Source organism: Xiphophorus hellerii, chromosome 12 (assembly GCF_003331165.1).
Source record: "Xiphophorus hellerii strain 12219 chromosome 12, Xiphophorus_hellerii-4.1, whole genome shotgun sequence".
In the NCBI taxonomy this organism is placed as follows: Eukaryota; Metazoa; Chordata; class Actinopteri; order Cyprinodontiformes; family Poeciliidae; genus Xiphophorus; species Xiphophorus hellerii.
In genome coordinates, this window is record NC_045683.1 from 15,457,815 (window position 1) to 15,479,297 (window position 21,483).

The window sequence follows — 21,483 nt, forward strand, 5'->3', positions numbered from 1 at the left end:
GTATTTGCGGATCAGCTTTTTGCACGTTTCCAAATGTGTTTTGATGATTTATCTTTCGGTGATAGGGAGTTTGATCATTAGTTCCCTCCACAGACTCTCTATTACATTCATGTTGGTGCTTTAGCATGGCCACGCCAAAAGGTTTTGGTAAAATGTAAAGAATATATTTAACCTGAACCTGCCAGGGGAATCAATGGCAATTTTGTGACTGATGAGATCAGTTCTTGTTTGTTTTAAACATTTTATTTTCTTCCAGTCATTAACTTTTTCAATCCTACATCAGCGTGAGGGGAAAAACATAGGCAGTATCTGCGTTACTTATATCTGTACCTATTTTAGTAAGGAAAGGGCCTTAAACGTCAAGGTTTATGTTGTTGTTATATACTTAGTCATGTGACAGAATTTATTTTTTCTTAATATCTAAATGTCAAGAATGTTTCATTTATTCCCATTAACCATCGATATCAAATGAGATGTCCTTTGACATTAATAGTTGAGAGACTGTTAAGATATCTTATGGTTTAGGCTACATTTATGAAGAAGTATACATAAAACACAACAGTGCTATAGCACTGTTGATCGGTTTTACTTTAATATCAAAGTTACAGTATATTACAGAATCAAACTATTGTCACAGTAAAGGCAGAAAAAGTAATATTTAACAGGTTTCTGCAGCTTGGGGAGGTTATATTCTAAATGGTCTCTGGTTTATTTAAGGTCATATTGACAAGTGAGGGAGAACTCATTACTGGACAAATACACAACAGTTACATTTCCAGCAGCTGCCAAAGGGATGTTGCCTGACAGTTTTCTCCATACTTCATAGGTCTTTAGCGGTGACTTTAGATAATCAAAATGGCAGACATCCAGCTTGTCAAAAGCTTGTCTTGGAGCAGGGTTTCTCTTGACTAGGCATTTTTATTCATGTGCATTATCACTAAGTGCTTTTTGTTGTATGGCAAGGCAATACTAAGGCCCATTTTCACCCTGCTGAGAGAGCAGTTACTGGAGTCAATGCTACATCACAGTTGTCACAATGCCATTTCAGTGTGCATTACCGTGGCATGTCATCAACGCCAACAATCATGTATCTGTCAAAAAAAAAAAGAAGAAAGAAAATGGGACAGCAAAAGGTGTGCAATCAAGACGATAAAGTGACCCATTCATTCAGGTGGAATAATGAGGATAAAAACATTACAGGTTTTCAGAAAACCATCTGTGACAGAAAGGTCTGTGTGGCTGGAAGCACAATTTGCCTCATCTATGTCTTTAAGTCTCACTCTTATCTTATTATATATGAGAAACTCTTATGAGTTCAAGTTTCTGCTTAATCTTAATACATCATATTAGCAGATAAAATATGTAAACACATGCATGTGTTTACTGAGGTGCCCTAACAATAGGCAGTGTAGCCCAATGCTAGGGCCTCTGTGCTACAAGGGTACTGCTCCGTTTCCCAAGTTTTAGTGAGAATGGAAGCATTTACAGCAGTCTGGTAGATTTTTTGTCAAACCTGTAAAGACACTGTTGTAGTAATCAATGCAACTAAAGATAAACACATGTATGAGTTTCTCGAAATCTTGTTGGGACATCAGTCCTTTTATCCTGGAAATGTTTCATGCGTATCTGAAGGTTCACATGTAAGGCCCTTTATCCTCGATCACTCAGTTTAGATGCCCGACTATCTTTAGGAAGAGTCTTGCCGGTTCCAGATTCCCTCCATTCACGAGTGATGGAGGTCACTGAGCTCACTGGGACCTTTCAAGCAGCAAAAAAAAATTCTGTATCATTTCCCAGGTCTGTGCCTCAAGACAATCCTGTCTCAGAGGTCTTCACACAATTCCTTTGAATTAATTCAAAGGAATTGAATTTGATTTTATGCTTGGTGTTTGACCTCTGACCGCCACCGTCAAGAGGTGTGTGCCTTTCCAAATCAAGTTCAATCAACTGAAATTAGCACAGGTGGACTCCATTTAAGTTGTAGACGCACCTTAAGGAAGAGATGAGGTGGAAACGGCTTAAATATTGAGCTTATTGGCAAAGGCTGAGAATACTTGGCCAATGTGATTTCTTGGTTTTCTATTTTTTAATAAATTTGTAATACATAAAATCCACAAAACATTTACACTTTGTCACAGTGATGTGTTTGTGTGTTGAATTTGAAGGAAAGTGATTAGCTTAATACAATCTGGACAACCTTTTATACAAGTATAAAATGAAATATGGAAAAAGTGAAGCGTTGTGAACACATTCTGGATACTGTGAGCATATTTTTTCTGTGGATGAAAAAACTATTTATTTTCATGTTTGGTTTTTAATATATTATTGCTATTAGATAATTGACATACCTTTTTAATATTACTGTCTGTGTTAACTGCATCATATTTATTTTTTGTAACACATACTTAAAATGTGTACACTTTCACCATCACACATTTAAAAAAAGGTTTAGAAAAAGAAAATTAAACAACCTTAGAAGATATGACATTATTACTATACCCATGCATTGCAACAAATCTCATTTCTTAGAAGAGAAATACAATGTACAGTTGCTACTAATATATTGCATCTTATATTACATGATGTGATACATGCAGATATTTCCTCTTCCCAATATTGTCTTCATTATGAAACTAACTTTGAATCCTTGCCTCAAGTTCAGTGGGATGAGTTGTGTGGCAATGAGTCACAAATAAAAGTTCTTACTGTAAAGTCCAGTTCTGTCTATATTGATTGATCCTGATGCCCTTGAGGAAAGCTGGCTGTCTAGTGGTGTGATGGGCACACCGAGTCATAAACACAGCAACAGGATGTCAATGAGCCATAAACGCTTTTATGTTAAAAAAAAAAACCCCAAAAAAACCTCTCCCTTGTGGTGTTGTGGTGTTTATGTGATTTGTTTTACATCACATAAACATGGAGGTGAATTGGAGAGGACATTTCAGCGTATGCACTTTTCAGTCATCAAGTTTGGCTTGGATAATAACTTTACAGAAACAGGAAATGAAAAGACAATGTTTTCCGGTGAGATAATGATTTAGTCTGGGAGGGAAGAAAAAAGCAAAACAATAATAAAACAAGAATTTTTGAAGCTATGCCATGTTCATTGGATTCTCTTTAAAGTCAAATTTGCACAAGATTTTAAGTTCAATTTTGATGTCCTTAAAACTTAGATCTGGAGAAAATCTGTTAGATCAGCCATCACTACTCATCATGTATCAACGCTTCCAGCATTTGTTCATTTACAAGTTTTATTTTCTAAGTCTCAAGGCCAGTACTTTTCAGCATTCTATATTGTAGTGGAGTCAGCAAGAAAATAGCCAATGATCGCTGGAGTAGGGTGAGGGGTCATGAGTAAAACAATCCTAACAGAAAAATGCAAAAATAAACAAGTATGTTAAAGAATATGCTTAAAAAGTGTCCAATAGTATGTAGTAGTTTGCAGGAATTACTTGTCATAACTAAGTCAAATACTTAGTTATGTGGTATACTGAAAAAACAACCAAAAAACACTTTTTGCTAGCATCCTGTGATTGATTACATAATGGACAATTGCTTGTGGTATCAAGTTTATGGAGAGGTGATCTATCTCAGAGTGAGTTATTTTCACTGTGAATTGTCATTACTTTAAATTAGAGGACCCAGGGGCCACTCAGGTGAGGGATAGTGGCAACACTAGCAAATGATTCAATGACAGATCACTTGGGTGTATCTGGGTTTAGGTTTTGGTAAGGACAACAATCTTGGATCCTTTTCTCAAGGAAGCCTGTTACATAATGTGAACAAAGAAATGGGTCAACAACACTTGCATTTAACAGTTATATAAAACATTTAAAGGGTAGTATTTTTATACGTAAAGGACATTATGACAATACTCTTATGCTTTCATTTTTTGTTTCTCTCACTTTAGTTTTGTTCAGGCAGTTTCTTCACCTCCAGCCATGGTGATCCAAACACAGGCTGACATGAATGATTGATATAGTCATCTGAGTTTGTCTCTACTGCTAGGAGCTTGAAGCAATAAAGCCTCAGTAGCAAGCAAGTACCTAAAACTATGCCACGAAAAGAAGGCCTGCAGGCTCACATAGATTGTAGTATTTGCTGTAACTGCACAGATGTACAGTCAAAATTAGAAGTCCACATGTATAATGTCATATAAAACACATGGGCATTAGGATTTCCATCATAACTGGGACTTAAAGTTATTACATTATTTCTCAGGTCAGTAAGTCAGTAGTTCTTAGAAACCAGGTAGGTTTTTCTGCTTTTTAGCATCGGGGTTAATATTGATACTGTTGATTAATATCATAAAGAAAAACAAAACAAAAAAAATACACTGATGCATTTTCATATTCAAAGTCCAAATATTTATGAGTCATTATGACACACAAAATACTGTCCATATTTTACTAGAGAAGAGGTAGATAATGTGGTGGTTTGCAAGAAGTTTACTCCAAAGAGGTAGCAGCAGAAAATGAATTCATTCAGAAAAATGAATAGAAAGAATAAAATTATTCCTCACCAGCAAATTTTTATTTGCTACTTGGTAGGTTTTATTTGTATAGCACATTTTCAGCAATAAGACAATTCAAAGTGCTTTACATGAATTAAAAGGAAATCCAAACAAAATAACAAACCAAAGAAAAGATAGCTTGATAGCTTGAACGAACCATTACAAGTCTAATGTTCAGATATCCCAGCTCTTCACCAGCCTTGAATGCATCACTCTCACTTGTGAATCCTTAGTGAGTCTCAAGAGTCGAAACCGCAGGCAGTCTGATCTGTGCGCTCGTGTTGACGGATCTGTCTGCAGCTGGTGATTCGCGCACGTGTATTTTTGGATTGGTATGCATAGTTTATTACTACTTGTGCAGTTTGAAACATGTAAATTTGACAAACTGTTTACTGTTGAGATATGCACAAATGAAACAAAAACCGTAATACATAAATAAAAACAATTATTTTATGGTATATTGCCTGTGCTTGCATAGCACTTAATCTTGTCCAGAGGACTCCAAAGCGCTTCACTCATTCATGCACACATCAACATGCTGATGGTGGTAAGCTGCATTGTAGCCACAGCTGCCCTGCAACAGAATGACAGAAGTAAGGCTGCCATACAATCGACGCTACTGGGTCCTCTGACCAACACCAGCAGGGAAACTTGCGGGATAAAACAATCCACCTTGAAAGTCCCTCACAGCTGCCATCTTCTTGATCACATAAGACCAACACTGACCTGTCTTTAAGGTTTAGACAAACGCAGACATACAGTTATAAACAAAACAAACAAAAAAAAAAACACACAAAACTGTACCTATGTTGGGTCTGGTGTCTCGCCAGGATATGCCGCTAGTGTGAGGGAAGTTTTGACTTATATAACTTTTTTCAGCAACAATGGTGCCTCACTATGAATGATGGAACATGAGGTTCACAATGAAAGTCCAACAGGGGGAATCAATTTCTGTGAAAATCCTACCAGGTGAACAATGTCACAGAGAGAGCAAAGAAGAATACGAGAAAGCCACATCAAAACCTGTCAGTAATGTCCCATAAAGATGAAAACATCAATAAAGTGTCTATTACAATAGACACCAGTAATACACAGAACAAAGCAGGAACAGAGACAATGTAGCCAAAACGGTGGGACTCTAACCAGAGCACCTGTGTCTACTGCTGTAATCACTGCTTGGAAAAAGATGGCACAAACACCCAGACAATCTATCACTGCATTTATGCAGAAGCATAATGAAATCCAAACTGAGTTGATGTTATTACAATATCCGTCTAGAAATTAGCTTTCAGACTAACTGCATTTTAAGACCCTATGGGTGTATTAGCTCTTGTTAGATCACACTATGAAGTTTGTAACCACCAGGAGAATCTTACCACAAACACTAACAATAGCAGTGCTACTTAATGGATTCACAACATAAACATGTCTTGTTATGGGAATTTACACAAATTTGTTTATTTTTAAATTAAATTCAACAACTGATGTTGCTCATTTTACACTAAAATCTTTTAATATAACTCTATTGCTCCCAGTAATCTTAATTTAGCTCAACAATGTTTTAGCAATGCTAGAAAAATTATACCAGACATTGCATGCAATGTATGGTACTAAAATGTAATGAAATGCACTTAACAGTCAGGATGTTATTGAAACCTTTCTGGGCTGCAATCACATGCAAAACACACAGGTAATTTAATTGTAAAGAAATAATGTGGGCAATTTGCAAACGACTGACCTGCCTGCTGAGTGCACTCCTGGCTGGAAACAGATACTGAACTAGTATGTACTGATTAACAAAAGAAATTATGAGTGTTTTTTTCTCCTTAGCTCATTTGTTTCCATTCTCTCCTTCATGTGCTCATTGTGCTCTTACATTGAGACAGTGTGTGTGCATGTCTGCATATAAATTACACTTTTAGATTTGTGTAATGGGAGAAATTTGCTTTACCCCAACAAGATTTGCACTTGCAGTAAATGGATGAGGAGAAATAACTCCTTAATGGGTCCCACTAATGTTCCAGTTACATGTCATTAGAGACTGTGATAGACAACATATATTTACAGGAAATATTTGAGTAATTAAGGGAAGTCTATTGTAAAAAGTGGACTGGTTTTAACGCGACATTCTATTTGACTGTCTTGAAGCCTATTAACTAGTCACAATACTATCATGTGAAACCCTTTGTGTGCCTGTGAGTTGGATAATCGCATAATTAAATGGATATGAGTCATCATGGACAATTAGAGTGCAGATCCTTTCTCAGTGATTCTTCTTCTGTTTTGCATAATTTTGTTTTTTTTAATTTAATCTAAGGTTAGTATCTGTCTGAACTTGATTTACACACTTTGGGGCTTTTGGGTGATTCACAAAGCAGCTTTGCACAGCTCTTTACTTTGTCTATGCACCGGATTTACAAAGCACATAACACCAAAATAAATGCAAGAGTCAGCCCACTCATTAAAATCCAGGCAGATTGAAAAGATTAGCAAATTTTTTCACATCAGGTTGCAGTTGTTCTTTTTCCAGTTTCAATGTGATTTCTTGGAAATTAGCATTTTAATTAAAAGTAAAACCCTGACCTGACAAGATATTTCTCTAAACTTTAAAAATAACATCCGAGTAGACAGATCCCATTGAAGTGATGTTTCTAAAACAAACAGTAATGCAGCAGCTATTAAAGCAGTGTGGAATGACCAACACTTAACTAATTCTTTCAGATATCAAAAGCAATGATCAAAGATAAAAATGTAACTTTTACAAGTACTTATGTAGGCATAAAAGACATGTAATTGACTACGAACATTTACTACATAAAAATAATGTTTTGATTTTGAAAAAGGGAAGTGAACTTTATGTCTGTGCACCAAAACCTGCTTATTTCCACACTGTTTCTTTGTTGCCTGCAATGTGCAACATTTTCCTTACAGAGTTGGTTCATTTGAGTTGTTTGTTAATCTTTGCATGTAAAGTGTCTCTGTGAACATAAACTTAGCATAAGACTTGGTTTCTGTATTGTAAAAAATATAATTGATTTTAAATGCAATTTACACTTTTTCTTTTTAATGGAGAAATTTTTTTTTCAAAACATCATAACTTATCAGAATGCATGAATGAATCTCCTTCTGTGACATCCTTGAAGCACTGCAGTAGGTCATTTTTCTTTTATCTTCTCAATCTTCTATGCCTCATCAGCAGATAAGTTACCATTACAATCTGCACTGAACAAAAAGAACTGTTCTGTTAAGAAGTGCAAAGCTATCTTTTCTCAATATTCACACATATAATAAGACTAAAAATGAGACGATTCCTTTCTAAAAACAGTCTAAATATCTAATTTTATTGTGGCCCCGGTGCAGCACCAGAAAGAGACAATATTTGCTTGGTAGAGCTATTTTGCAAACAGATCTGTCTTTTCTTCTCGTTTTGGAATTGGGATACTCAAATTCAGGTTTGCACATATTTAGCACTTGAAATGGCTTTCAAAATTTACTCGTCAGTCTTTTTCAAATTAAACTCTAAATTGTCAGAATTGGTCTAATTTCTTGTTTTCCTAGCTGTAATCTCTTATAATCTCCCTGCAATCCTTTTGTCAATTCTTTTTTGCCTGGTTTCATTGTCAGTATTTTCTCTCTTCCCATTGCTACAATTCCCATATTTCAGTCCTCCTAAATACTACCTTACAGTGATGCCAGAGTATTTGCCAGGCATTGTGTTTTCTGTTGGCATATGGTGAGCTGTCTTTACTGTACCAAAGTCATCAGTGTTTGTATCGGCCCGTCAATCCTGAAAGATCTAACCAGATGGTTTCCAATCATGAACTGCTGATGAAGGTGTTCTTCCTGCTTTATATGCATTTTAACACTTTATTGGCTGGCTATATTTGTTTGCAATTATATATCCAACATTTCTTTCAAAACCCGTGACACAAGTTAAGTTTATTCGTAACATTCTTATTACTCAGATATTTCCTAAACAATTTATGGCTAGATATAAGTAAGTAAATAAGCAAGCTTTTCAAAAGTCCAGGGGGAAAGTCTGTTTGTTCATGACAAATGGCTGCCCTTATTGCTTTTGTTGTACGGGTCACAGAACAGCGGTGGTGAGACACATGTCAGTGATGGATAATATGGCCTTCTGTGACTTTTCAAGTCAAACTCTGGCAGCTCTTCGCAGCTCTTGGCAGCTCAGCCGCTTCTCTTGCTGTTTTTGTCCACAATATGTTTTTGAAACAAGAAGTGATTTGTTGCTTATAGGTCAAGAAATATGTTGGCCTAAATGACCCACATAAACAAGGAAAAATAATAAAAATGAGCCGTTGACAAAAAAAAAAAATCTGACATAGTGGGGATCAAACTGAAGCTTATTTTACTGAGCCAGAAGTAAATTCAGAGTAAGAACTTGTTTGCACTCTTAATCTCAGTGTGTGTAAATTTTTAAGACTTTTAAAAAAAAAATGCATTCCTGTTTATTGAGACACTTTCTACAAAATAAAAATATGAAACCACTCACCTATGAGGATTCTGCCACAGTACTCCCCACAGAGAAGGTTTTGTGTCATTGCAACACCATCTTGTGAAATCTATGAGAGCAGATGGCCTCTCCTCATGAAGCTCCTATGTTAGCACAGTAATCTGACTCAACAAAGAAAAGGCTGTTGGATTAACAATTAACTCCATTCAAGTGGAATAACGACACAGGTACTCAGTGCTGAGCTGGACTTTTCCTCTTAATGTCAGCTGGCAAAACAAACAACGCCTTAAGCAGAGAACAAAGCAGTATTTCAAGAAATAAAAAAAACATAAGCCATCGATGTTGTTTGCTGAAACCACATTAGTGACCAAGAACAATTAAGTTAGCATATGCAGACTGGCTCATTGGACTCTAACGGTTGGCTGGTTGGCCATCTGACAAATTGGTTGCCATGGCTGTTATGAGGACCCTGGGCAGAGGTGATTGGGTCCCAGTATCCATAGCAGCTGTGGTCAAGAGTTACACTGAGGGGCCAGATGGGGCAGCAGCAGGGGCCGATAGCTGCCATCATCAGTAATAGATCATAGTTAAACAAGAATAAAGATTGTTTGAGTAAAAATTATGCTCTGACAGACTGTTTGTGAAGCAAATTAAATATAAAATGTTCTAATATATTAACAACCAAAGGACCCTCGCTCCTCAGCATAACATTTTACAGCTTGTAGTGATTAGTCCAATGGCTTTAAAACTTTTTAGAACAAACACTAATTCAGTATATAAGTATATATATATAAAAATTCCCTTCTCACCCACCACGGGTGGTTCTTATCCTCTGAGCTCAGGTCCTCTACCAGAGGCCTGGGAGCTTGAGGGTCCTGCGCAGTATCTTGGCTGTGCCAAGGGCTGCACATTTCTGGACTGAGATGTCTGATGTTGTTCCTGGGATCTGTTGTAGCCATTGGTCCAGTTTGGGGGTGACTGCCCCGAGGGACCCGATGACCACAGGCACCACTGTGGTCTTCACCTTCCAGGCCCTCTCCAGTTCCTCCCTGAGGCCCTGGTATTTCTCTAGTTTCTCGTGCTCCTTTTTCCTGATGTTGCAGTTGCTTGGTATTGCTACATCTACCACAACGGCTTTCCTCTGTTGTTTATCCACTACGACAATGTCTGGTTGGTTCGCCATTTTATATATATATATATATATATATATATACTGTATATATATGTATATATATATAAGGGCTGATATTTGGAAAATATCCACCCCTTGACACAAATATTACTGTGCAACTTGGACCATAAGACTCTTTCAGTTTGGTGTGCAATAAAAACAGAAACATCTTATTATCCGTTGGCACTTCTACAATGATCTTTTCTAGTTGTGTGTCCCTTTGTTATTCAGACACTGAAATTTTTAAATTTGCAGTTGGAAATATTACAGGCAAAACAAAGAAAGGAACTAATTTCAACAGCCCCATTCTAGAATCCAGTTTAACTAAAAACCTGGTGATGTGGTAATAAACCGTTTATTCGTACTTTTAATTACTTAAATGTCATTTTTTCTTTATCACACTCAGTGTTGTACAACGTCCTTGAGAGAAAATGTTGTTATAGTGTTTGAAAATAAAATTTGTAGGCTGATATGCAGCGGGCCAGTTACTGTTTTCAAGGTACACCGTGATATGAAGTCACGGATTCAAAACCACAAAATTTCCGTCATACAATCCTGTGGTACAAGCTTTCTTTTCATGTCTGGTCAGAAATAAAGTAAAGGTAAAGTTTATGCTGTCTTGAAATGAATGAGCATCCAAGAGTGCCTGGCATTAATGAAAGAAATATCAACATGTGCTGGCCATAACTTGTTGGTAAGAGTGTTCTGGACTAATTGTATAAGGAATTGATTAATTTCAAGTGAAAGGTGAAAGTACCGAATCCTCCATTGCTTAACCCTGAGCAGTACTTTAGCTCAATATCCATTTCGTATACAAGCGTTCATACTTGTGGTTTCTGTTGTTTTTGTGTTCATACAATTTATCTATATAATGTCTACGTCAAACACCGCCTCAGAACCTGAAACACAATAAAAACTCCAAACGTGATACATTACGTCAATAAAATGACTTGGTTAAAACATGTTCTTCATTCAGAGAAGTTACTCTGAATGAGTATCTACAAGTTTTACTCAGGAGTAGTAATACCTCATAGTAAAATTACTCAAGTAAAAAGGAGAACATACGTAGTAATACTACTCCAAAAAGTTATGCAAGTAAAAGTAAATAGTTATTATGCACTTCAAGACACTTTGAATTTGAACGTGGATTTGATTTGGAACTGGCTTTGCTCTCGGTCATTTTTATGAAAAAAACAAAAACAACTATAGATCAATAGTCAGCGCTATATAAAAATATTACATGTTTCTATCCCATACTTTATGACAACAACAAGAGTAACAACGATTATTTTTTCCGTACTTATAGCAGTGGTGATACATGCTTTTACTATCTTGCAATGCTAGTTGTAGTTAACCTGATGACTGAGCATAACACTTAGCAAATGTTACTGGTTTTCAGACTTGGAACTGGTGCACCTTTGAGTGGGATTAGCTGTCCCCACCAAACCCAAAGTCCAGCTTCAGGGGTAAATAATCATCACCACCTCTCAGGGAACATTTCTTAGTAAAAATCATATCTGGGCCATACAGCCTTAATGTCTCTGGTTTATAAACATCAAGGCTTAATTTGGCATATATTTAGTTTAAAACCTTTTTTCCAACATCTACAATTGGTTTCAGATTTAGTTTAATCGAGGTCTAAATTAAGCTGTTTTTGGAGGATGTTAACATGCATAAAAACAACTAGTCAGATGTTGTCAAACTCAGCATGTTTCAATTACTACGCCGCTGCTTTTAATTAAACAAATACCAGTTAAGAACCACATGTGGTCTCCTGTGCAAATAATGTATTAGTCTTGGACACTTGGTGCATATTGCTCATGGTTTTATTATTATTGTGAGTAAATTAATAACTTTTTCTTAGCAAATTAAATTTCCATATGCCTAGATATTCTGTGTCAGTTTCCTGCACCACTGAGACAGATGAGCTAAGTCTAAAAGCTCTGGTTAGAAATTATTTCTTTCCAACACAACTGACATGACGCATATCAACTTATTAAGCAACATGATAAACAATAGTACATAAAAAAGTAAAATAAAACATTTACTTTTTTAATAAACACCGATCATGCACAACAAAAAGCAGATCTCGCAAAATAGATTTTACTTCATGTTATCCTCCTTTTTTGACAACTAATTTTATGTACTTTTAAAGAACAATCCAGTGGTTCAAAGAATTGTAACCAAAAAGAACATCACCAAGCATTTTTGTTCTGCTTTGTGGAAAAGCTGAAAGAGAAGAGCAGGCAGTATCTAAGTGGCTTTTCAGGATCAAATTGTAAGCTTTTTTGAGAGGTACTCTGATGCTGAGGGCATGTATGTCCTTAGAAACTAACAAAAGATTTCTTTTTCTTTTTCAGATCAATACAACAGGTAACAAGTGCAAAGACTACAATAATAGGCGCTTTTTGGAAAATGGTGCTCCATTATTGGTCTTAAACATCAACAACTGCTGCCAAAATTAAGCATTTGAAAGAACATGGTTCTCCAAAACACCAAAGGAAAAGCTTAATTCTGTCTGAGTCTTTTTACTGGACAACTTTCAATGCTGTTATATTACTGAATTAACTACTTTAAGCAGTTTGCTATTCTGTGAGGAAGACACAAGGCAGCCCCTTACACAGCGGTAATACTTGCATGAGTTGTCCAGGTGATTTAATGACCACTAAAGAATATCTTGTCATTTTTAGGCCCGAGCAGCAAAGCGCTGCGAAGGCCTACTGTATCTGTACTGTTTCTTATTATTATTGTTTTTCTTTGTATACAAATTTATAAACACAAATTAAAGGATGGCACTATAAAACTAATATAATTAAAACTAAAGGGAAGTTTGGGTTTACATATCACTATCCCTGGTTTAGTAATAGTTTTTCTGCTGATTAGAAGACGAATCATTAGCTAAATTTTCACCAAACATTTTCCAGTTCTTAACTAGTGTTAATGCTAATAACAGTTCTTAAGAACCAGTTTGCCTTCCAACCACCAAACACCCGAGTTGTAGCCACGTCTGTCATGGATGTTTGATAAATCCTTTAATATCACCTGCTAAGCATTCTGGATGCAGAATACAAGTGATGTAACTGAGCGCCGCCTTTTCCACTCAGCTCCTCCCCAAGGCTGCAGTTTCTAATCCGAGCTTCTGCCTCACAGAGAACCTTCCCCCATGACTCGCCTCCTTCAGACAAGCGGCAGCAGCATTTAACAAATATCTGGTGAAACCACACATCTGCTGAGCTCATCATAGCAAACTACTTATCAGTGAAACAGGTAGCAAAAATGTTAAATGATTGATAGAGGAATGTTGTGATGTGCTTAAGGAGAAGTGCTGGAAAGAGCAGAATTTTTTAAAGACAGAGAGCAAGTTTTGTTGACACTGCCTGGAGAAAAAGTGCTGCTTATGGTTTAGGGATTAGAAATAGCACTAAGATGTGAATTGAGTTAAGATAGAGTTTAGGATGACACATGTACATGGTACTGGTAATGTTCAGGGTTAGACTATAGTATTGACACTCATTTTTCATTCATTTTTAAGTTCTTGTGAAAGTAGAAAGACATGCTGTGTGTGTGCATGTAGAATAAAAAGAAAGGATGTGAGAGTTTGGCCTCATGTGAAACTGCTGCCGTATTCAGCCAGTTTGTTCTCAGCAGGCCTGTCATTCCAATTCATTTCTACCTGAATGCTGTCATAGTGACTCCATCTGTCACTAAAGACCAGGCCAAAGGAAACAAAATGAAAAGACATACACCAAAAAAATTATATGATTAAAATTATAAAAGCTATACTAAGAGAATATTAGCATCGAGAAGATGTACAATATATATATATTAGAAAATAAATGATGAAAATGTGAGAATGGAAATGCAAACCCTAATAAATTTTAAATTAAAGCAGAAAGGAAGTTAAATACAGCCATTGTGAAGTGGAAAGAAAATTAAAAATTTCCTGCAACAAACACCTCGGAGCCATATCTGGATCATAGATAAGGAAGGAAAACAATCTGTTTCTTGTATGAGCAAAGACTTTTGATCCATTCATCAATTTTCATCTTGACTGCTGACCAGTCCTTTTGAAAATTCAAAAACGGTCTCTTTTTCTGGTCCCCAAGCACAATTGAAAAATGTCCAAGTCAAGATAAGAACAACACTGTTCAGTTTGAATGTTGTTAGAAAGAGTGGCAGAAAAGGTGTTTTCAGTAACAGTAAACTACTAAAATTAATTTCAGAGGAAGTTCTATTTTCTATTTCTGTGTAGAAATGATGATGTGACGACCAGAGTATTCTAGCATGTAAATAATATCAGATATCACACTAAATGCAGAAGTATAGATGATTCTTATGGCCATATTCTGTGCTGTTGGTTCATGTTGAAAACACATGGTGATATTTTCACAGATACACAGAGGAGGACTTCACAACTTTATCAGGAAGTAGTTGTAGTTCATTAGTAATAGAACTAACTACATAAGTTTCTCAAGCATCTATCAAGCAACAAATTTGACCCAGTTAAGTTTGAAGGCAGTGTTCTGTATCTATCTATAGTATTTTTTTATTTCAGTAATCCTAAAATTCACTTAAAGTGCATTCCTCGTTTTGAGTTGATTTTTTCCCCAGCTGGTCGTCTCCCTGGACAGATTCTTTTGTAGGTGTTCACTAATACAGACAGGAATCCTTCTTTGCCATCAGCAGATGTTGGCAGTAAGGCTTCTGATATTCTGTTTCAAATTCATCAAATTGCTCTTATCTGTTTTATTTGGACAATCTGTTTTTTAATGAAAAACGGTGTCAAAGACAAAGGCTTTTATTTTCTTGTGTGCATTTATGTAAATTGGAAGTGAGATTTAGAGAATTGAGCAAGAGGGGTAATCAAAAATCTGCCGGCAGTTCCATTTGTCAAACAAGGCGCTCTTTTTTCCACTTGAACACCTGCCCCCCCAAAGAGTGCACACACACAATAAGATTTTTAATATTGGAAAACTTAACTAATTTTGAAATAAATCAGTGCATTATTTACACTTTCCACAGCTCCCAAATGTGGCCTATATATATATCAGAACAAAAGTTCAGATGATAATGTGACCTCACTTGTGATCCTGAGTAAGTCCTTAAGTTTTTAGAAGCTTTGCACACATGGACCCAGATTTTCTGTGCTGCCTAAATCCCACCTGGGCTCTCTGTATTAAACAAAATCTCAAGGATCAGGCTGTGAAGCTCAAAAGCTGAGCTTACTGATGTGAAGCAGCACCATCTGGATAACGCGGGTCACATTTTTCAGGAGACACATTGCTCCTCTAGTTAACTGATATAGTCTGGCCTCTTCTGGCGTATGAATATTTCCCTAAATGTTTTGGAAGGGGGAATTTGGCTATATATTACAACAAATTATAACAAAACATAAGCTTTTACTGTACTGTTCAGATTCTATAACATACACATTATAGATTATGAATTTCAAGATGCAACAATTCTCTGACTTTGCTGCTTTTCTGCTCCAGTTCACACCTTGCAGCTTTAAATGCCGATGCAAAACATTTGAGAATTATATTATCAGGAAAAGTAAACTATGAGATGCTGGCAATAAAAGGGCAAACCCGTACATAAACCACTCTTGCACACAAACTGCACATCATCAGTGGCACTGAATCTCCCAGACAAAGACAGCCTCCCTCAAGAGATAAATGCAGCCAGTCATACCAGAAAAACTCCTTGTCCTCAGCAGGACAAGTAAGCCTGCTGCATAGCACTATAAATACAAAATATCCCAGGAGTCCCATATACCTCCCACAAAAACCTGTTTTGGTGACATGTTTTATTGTTGTTCCTGGTTAGGGTAAAGGACAGTAAAAATAAAAGTTTTTTTTATAAATAAAGTCCACACAAACACATAAAAACTATATAAATACCGGTTGAGTTAATCACAGAATTAGTGAATCATCCAATCACAACACAGTATGCTTCCTGACAATGACAATTTGCTGAAGGTAGAAGCGAGAATAAGGAAAAAAGAAGTTTTAAATAACTTTGAAGATATCATGGCTGTTGGTCCCATCAGACTTGTTTAAAAAGTTCAGACACTGTTGATCCACTGTGATTTTATCACATAAGCATCTTTCAAGTTTATGGCACATAGTCAGGATAACGAAATTCAATGAGCGACACCTGTGTGAAACAAAATGCCATGTTGGTGTCAGATGTAAAGGACAATGGGGAGATCGATTTGAAACAATAAAAAGGCAGTACCTCAAAAATCTAGGGATAGGTCCCAATTTCATCTGCAACATTCAGATAGGTAAAGTCAGAGTTTGGTTGTGCTGTAATTCTGAGATCCTTACTACTAACTCAGCATAGTTCAAATACCATAGCCTGTGTGAGTATTGTTGCTGACCATGTACATCCTTTTATTTACCACAATGTCCTCATCACCTGATTGCAACTTCCAACAGAATACAACAATGTGTCACACAGCTCAAATCATAAAACATAAACTGGTTTCTTCAACATGATAATAAGGTATTCAAATAGCTTTTAAATTCACCAGGGGTCTCATTTATAAAGGTGGCGTAAGCACAAAATGGGGTCTGAAACTGGCATACATCACTATCCATGTAAAGGTTGCGATCTCTATAAAATACACTTGACTGATAGAATGTGCGGCCCCTCATGCAAACTCTGACCCACGTGTACGCTCATTTTGGGGACAGAGGAAACTGGGAGCACAGACAGTGAGTCGGAGAATTGAAATCACACTGCATCATAATTCGAACTGACAATTTCACTCCATGATGAAACTTTAATCATAGATCGACTTTATAATATGTATCCAAAAAAGCAAAGTTATTTATGCTTTTGGGGGTGAGGCATAACAAAACATAATGACCTTTCAAATAAAAAATTTAAAAATTACTTAAATCTTAAATCAAAGCCCAAGCGACAATTCAAAATTCAGGTTTTTGTCCCAACTCTCCACCTCACATTGATTTCTGCCACATGAAATTGTGTTTCTGTACTCTTTTCTCCCTGGTTGCCATTGACCATGAACTAACATTGATCAGCGGGCCCTTTTAAATATCCATTAACATACATTAAGTACTTTGAATTAACCATTTATGGTTGAATGTGGGTGTTTAGAGGTCAGAACAGCAGATGAACTTTGTATGCAAACATTGAGGTGCAGTTGTGATTTATGAAAGGAAAATTGCTTTCAAGTCTGCGTGCATATGATTTTGTAAATCTGTATTTCTTTTTAAGGTAAAAAAAAAAAAAGAAGACATTTTTAGGTTTTGGGTGTACATACACTTTTAGTATGGATACTACACAATGTTTTATAAATGAGACGCCTGATCTCAGTCCAAGAAATGCTGTTGGAGGGGGGAGGGGGGATTGCATCAGTGATATGCAGCCAACAAATCTGCAGCAACTGCATGATCCTATCCTGTCAATATGGGTGAAAATTTTCTTAGAAATACCTGTGAGAATTTCTTGAATCTATGCCACATAGAAGTGAGGCATTTCTGAAGGCATTAGCAAGGTATACCTAATAAAGTAGCCTGTAAGCGTATGTGTTTGCAAATGATCAATTCACGCAACAGGTTGCTTAACAACTGCTTAAAGAACAAACTTTAAAATCCTGGAATTTATGGACACAATGCAGAATACAATGTCATGCTAGTTTGAGATTGATGATGATGAGTCTCATAAAATAAATGGAACAACAGTGGCTTAATGAACTTTTTGCTTTGTCTTTTGTGGCTAGCAAGCCAGTGGGCTGACCTGATGACCACCCACACGAAGCATGTTTACCCTTAAAATCAGTCTTCAGGCAGACCCCCATGAGTGTTGTACTTACCAACTCTCATCATATATGTGAAACATATCAAAATTTTAATATTTATTACATTGATAGCAGACACACTGTATTATAGAAAAGAAAGAAGTCAGTATTGATTGCTTGGTCTGTAGTTGGTCAATCAATATTGCTTGTGTTTCAGAATGTTTCTGCAGCTTTCCTTTGTATTGTCCCTCTCTGTGCCTATTCTTCCTTCTGTCTTGAAGTTAGATTAGAAAGATGTAGAACAGAAACTCAAAAAAGAGCACTGTCAATCACAGCTACACAGACCCAATAGGAATATTATAGGTTTGAAAAATGGCAGTAATTATTAGGCACACGGGATAATTAGAAAAGCATTTGTGCCAATCATTCTTTGAAGTCTTTTTTGCGACATTCACAAGCTGTAAATGGTGCCATTTTCTTGATAGCACCACTTAGACCTAAAAGAAAGGAAAGGTCAACATAATTTTCTGCTTCTCTTTCAGCGATCTTGCTTCAGTGTTCAGCCTCTCATCAAATTCAGCCAGTCCAGTTTAACATTATACTTTACCATCTTAACTTTTTACCCCAAGGGAAAACTCACCCGACTAGAGGGATTAGCTTTATAATACTGTGTGGATTAAAAATCATTTAGTTCATGACCCTCTTCAAAAATATTTAGCAAAAACTTTCAACCATAGCATCATTTTTAGAAATACAGCCAAGCTGAAGGTTTCCATGTTGGTTACAGTGAGGAGAATTGTTCCAGGATCCCAGAGCTTAGCTTGTTTCAGGCATTAATGAAAACCCACGGCTGCACCAAATATGTGAAAATCTTCAAGATAAGTTTTAAAGAAAAAACTTTCTAACTGTAGTGTTATAAATGTTGTGGCTTTATTTCATAATTCATTTTGAATAATATTGAATTTATTATAGTTGCTCTTAAGACATCCAATATCATTTGAAGTAATTACCGTATTTTGCACTTTCACTTTCAGCATTGCAAACTGCTCAGTTCTAGGTATAAAATGATTTCTCTCTCACGCTTCCTTCCCACTCTCTCTTTGCGACTGTATAGATCACAATAACGTTAGTGGTGACACTCCCTTCCATGGTCATTCATCTGAAACAGAATTACATAAGCCATTTACCACCCGGTCTCCATGATGGATGGCAAGGCCCCCAGCCAAAAGCATCCAGGCCTGATCGCTCTGCTTTTGTCAGTGACAAATGTCACCAGAAAGACATATGACATCTCTCGATTTCCTGCAGTTTTAAATGAGAATATGTTTATGATAGAAAAACTTAGCCAAAGAAACAGCATAAAGCGTACGAGCACACAGTATATTTATATATATATATATAAATATTTTCTCTCATTTTTTTCATTGATTAAGTGCATGAGTTGAAAATAGTTTTAAAATTATTGGGAGGTCTGAGCAATGGTGGTATTTTGGTTCACTTACCACATTGAAAGAATGTGTATTAGGGAGTGAGTGAGTTATTTTCACATCATTAATTCACATGGAAAACAAATGAACTATTGTAGAATCCTTGCTGAAAATGGAAGTTTATCTTTATCTATCTTTATCTATGCTTAATATCATTCAATGTTTGAATGTTAAAATATTGTCCCACCATCACCATATCAGTACTGATGATAGATTAACAGTAATATCAGTAACTTTACTGTGAAAAGTATTAATAAATAAATATCAAGTGTCAAAAATACCCTTCAAAATCTCAAAAGTATTAAATAAAAATAAACAGTAAGGACTTTTCCTCTGATTTTCAAGGTAATCCTTTGTTTTTAATTAAAAGTTTTGGTAGTAGACGCCTTTATTTGACAGTAATTCGACAAAAAGGGGACTGAGAGAAGAGGGAGAAAAACATGCTGCTAAGGAACTGAGGAAGGAAGTCAAACGACCACCTGTTGGAACTGCGAGCCTGCCGAGTTTATCATACAAACTATTTCTCATTTCAATGTTCCTAAGAACGTTTGTAAACAGCACAATGGAAGAGAACTGTGCTGACAGCCGTGTCGGAAAGAGCAGGAGCTTTTTAAAGAATGAATATATATAGCATTATGTCCCTATTCATTAGCCTGTATCTTGAGCTATCATGAACACAACAGTAAAGAAAACATTGGGAAATTATATGTGAACTTTAGTCACTTTAGCTCAGTACTGTCCGCATTTACTTTTACACATGCATATGCTGCCTTTGACAACACATTCATGACATGTAACAGCCGCCACATTGTTCATATAGATCTGTGAGATTGTCACAATTTCAGTTCATCCACAGAAAATTCTTAAGCAGAAATATAACAGATGCTCCAGGTGTTTAGTAGATGATTGGTCAGACATGGTCCTGGGGGCTCTGTAAGCACAGACAGGTTTTAATTAAAACTAGACATTTTATCAAACATTGTGATGTTTGTCAGGTTTGTCCTGGGGACAGTCCAGAAGTCTCTAAAACTTTGGATTGATTTTACTCAAAAAACTAAAACAATGTAACATACTCTCTGATATTGCAGTGGCATTGTGTTTATTGCTATTTAAAAATAATAGTAAAAATCAAACATTGCAATGTAACATTTTTTCACATCCCAGTAGTCTTTGTTGACCACCAGGCAACAAAGAAAACATATTTGCAGCTCAGCAGGAAATCAGTCCCACAATGCAGCAGGAAGGCTATGAGTATGGTATAGGTTTTTATGAGGAAGAATTTGTCAAAGCTGTAAGCCCAATATCCCAGGAAGCTCTATCCAAGAATAAATGTGTGTGCATGTGGAAGAGGGGGTGCATGTGTGTGTGTGTGGCTTTGGGGACAGATGTGAATGCACGTATGGATAGGAGGCAGAATTTAGAGTAGCCTGACAAATGATTTATAGGAGCAATTTTACCAAGCTGTCATTGCATGTTATTTGGCTGGACGTGCTGTTTGTGTGGCGTACCTATGTGTGTACGTTCAAATAGACTTGTGCTTATCTCCAAATAAATGCAAGTGTACCGTGTGTGCAGATGACAGTGATGTAGGCAATCTGGTCGGATACCGCGTCAGGAGCAGGAGCACACCACTAAGCTGATCGCTGCTTTACTTTAATAGACACAAATGGTGTGTATCATTGGTGGCTATCTCTATTGTAAATCACGCATTTTTCATTCACCATTCAACGGAAGGCTAAGTGATATGCCAAGATGCATTATAACATTGATATTCCCTGTACTGATCAATCTCAATCTTGATCATAATTTAGAATGTGATAATGCTGTCAATATGCAAATTCCTTGTGCTTCCAGCAGCTGGTGGGCTGTTGAATACTCTGCAAAGATGAGGATAATGTCAGTTGCAATTTCTGCATTGTTAAAGAAGCAATATAAGTACGGGTGCTACAGAGTAAGATTGGTCTGAATTGTGCCACGGCTTGCAGCTTTAGAGTTAAAAAAAAAGTATTTCAATAAGAAAACATAAATAGCTTAAGCAATCATTTGTATTAATAAAAGGTTGGCATGTGG

General features: G+C 36.4%; 1 long non-coding RNA gene across 1 annotated transcript; it reads right to left on the reverse strand.

The window, feature by feature from the left end:
* Window positions 1-4,825: 4,825 nt before the first annotated feature.
* On the reverse strand, window positions 4,826-17,328 carry LOC116729294 (uncharacterized). Its single transcript, XR_004341128.1, has 4 exons — window positions 17,318-17,328; window positions 14,915-14,917; window positions 13,378-13,387; window positions 4,826-4,905 (listed from the first exon to the last, which is right to left on the reverse strand). It is a non-coding gene; the product is annotated as an uncharacterized LOC116729294 (long non-coding RNA).
* Between the last annotated feature and the right edge of the window lie 4,155 nt (window positions 17,329-21,483).